The following is a 2,313-nucleotide window of genomic DNA, read 5'->3' on the forward strand; positions in this document are numbered from 1 at the left end:
AGAGAGAGAGAGAGACAGAGAGGGAGAGAGAGACTTGCAAACCATATCCTTATCTTATTAAACAAATATCCCCGCTAATAGCCCGTGAGCTCTAAATAAGTTCTGAGCCTGGGTGTGTAAACCCCTGCAGCATCCCCACTTGCAGCCCGCAGAAGCAGCAGCTTTTCCTTCCCTCTCTTTTAGGTTGTACCAGCTCGCGTGTCACAAGTTCTCACGTCAGCCGGGAATGTAAATAAAAGTGACGTTGCAGCGAGTAACACCTCGTTAGTTTTTTGGTTCTGCGCTAATAAGTGAGCAGAAGAACAAATGATGGAGTCCCGTATAATAAAATCAGCGTCTGTCAGCCGAAATCAGTCAAGACAGAGCAAAACGCACTATGCAGCCTTTTTTTTTTTTTTAGTTGTTGGTCTGATCTGAGAGTGAATCCGGATCTCCTCAGGACGCTTCTTTCCTTTTTCTCTTCTGCTGTAGCCCCCAATTACGGGTCTGGTTGATGTGTGATGCCCACCTTTGCATGAGTTCTGCCCTATTAGCTCGGAGGCGTTGCCAAATCATTTTTTTTCCTTGGGGTACGTGCAATAAAAAAAAAGAAATCCTCCCCGAAAAAAAAAATATGAATAAAAATAACATAGTAATTAGCAACCAGCAAATATGAAAATGCCAAAATGTGCACTTTATTAATTTGTTGGATTTTCTTTTTTTTTATTTGAAGAAAAAAAAAAAGTTAGAAATGCGTTATGGGAAAACAAAAACTGCCCATTGTACTCTCTGTGCAGATAAGCCAGTTATGTTCAACCCATCAAAGTTAAGTTGAAGAAACAATAATCAGAAAATTCAATTTTCCCCAATTAAGAGTCTGGTTGCTGTGTGATGCCCACATTTGCATGAGTTCTGTCCTATTAGCTCGTTGGCGATGCCAAATAATATTTTTCTTGGGGTATGTGCTAAGTAGAAAAAAAAAAACTACTATCAGAGAATTCAATTTTATAAAATTTGACGTTTTTATTGGATGGAAGCAAATTTAAACATATCAAAAAGATATCCTTTGTGTTTTACTTGAGCATCACCTACCGCAGTACATTTGTGATAGATAATGTCTTTGAGGAAACTGACAGTTTAATAAGATAGTTTTTCCTAAAAAAAATCTTGCAAACCCGTTAAGTTTCTGCCCTATGTCAGAGCGTAGTTCGAGGGAAAAGATGAAGAAGAACTTGAACTAGAATAGAAATTCAGTATAAAAGCATATATTTAAAAAAAAAAGAAAAGAAAAATGTTTTGCTGCCTTGAATTTTTATGTGAGGTCTATTTTTTTGCTTCAATAAAGCCAGATTATTTGAATCAGGTGGAAAAAAACGTGCTAAGATATATGATATATACGTGAGTCTGGACTTGTAAAGGGGTCTTGTGCCCCAGTCCGACTGTGCGTCTAGCAACGCCCCTGTCCAGCGACATTTGGGCTGAAATGGAAAGAGAAAACAGCGGGTGTGGATGAAGAGCGCTCTCAGCAAAAATAAACAAAAATGAGCCCATCAGCAGCGCATCGTGATTATCATTTTCTTCATTATCAGCACCAACAAACCCGCACGTGTGGACTCACCCTGTACACACCACCAGCAGCAGAAGCTTGGCTTCAATACCAATCCTGATTAAACCTCTTTAATTCAACTTCAGGCCTAACTCCCCAAACTCAGCCAATATCACTGATAATTACAGATAGGCCAAAGGGTTAGAGCATCACTGTTACACGAGTGCCTAGAGCGCAACCGCAACTGAACACCACAACATTCCACAGATAAATGAAAATGAGGGCGTCTGAACGGACCAGAAGCTCCGATTGACGCGAATAAAACCACAATAACGCAGCAACACGCAGTAAGCTCAGTATAGGAATTCATATCCTTTCGTATTTTTTTTTTTCCTCTTTCATATGACTTCCCTTATTTTGACGCTTGGCTGCAGTATAATTCAGTCTGTTAATATTTATACTTGCACACGGAGAGGTGCGAGTGGATGAAATAAAGCACAACGTTTGGGGGGAAGCTGAGTTGGTATATTTTCTGTATTTGAGCGGTCCCTCGTGCTACTACGGTATGTTGTCTTTTCCAAAGTTTAACACAAACAAAGCATGCTTGTCTTATTCCAACAAAAACACAAGCAATGATCACAATTTTTTTGTATCGCCTTGAAGGAAAGAAGTGGATGCGCCGAGCTGGCCGCCGTTTGCCTGATTGATTAATTATTTTGTAATTCATTAATCACTTTCGCAGGGCAAAAGGGCAACATCCTGCTAGAGCAAATTGACTCCAGTACACC

This window comes from Poecilia reticulata, linkage group LG6 (genome assembly GCF_000633615.1).
Source record: "Poecilia reticulata strain Guanapo linkage group LG6, Guppy_female_1.0+MT, whole genome shotgun sequence".
Lineage (NCBI taxonomy): Eukaryota > Metazoa > Chordata > Actinopteri > Cyprinodontiformes > Poeciliidae > Poecilia > Poecilia reticulata.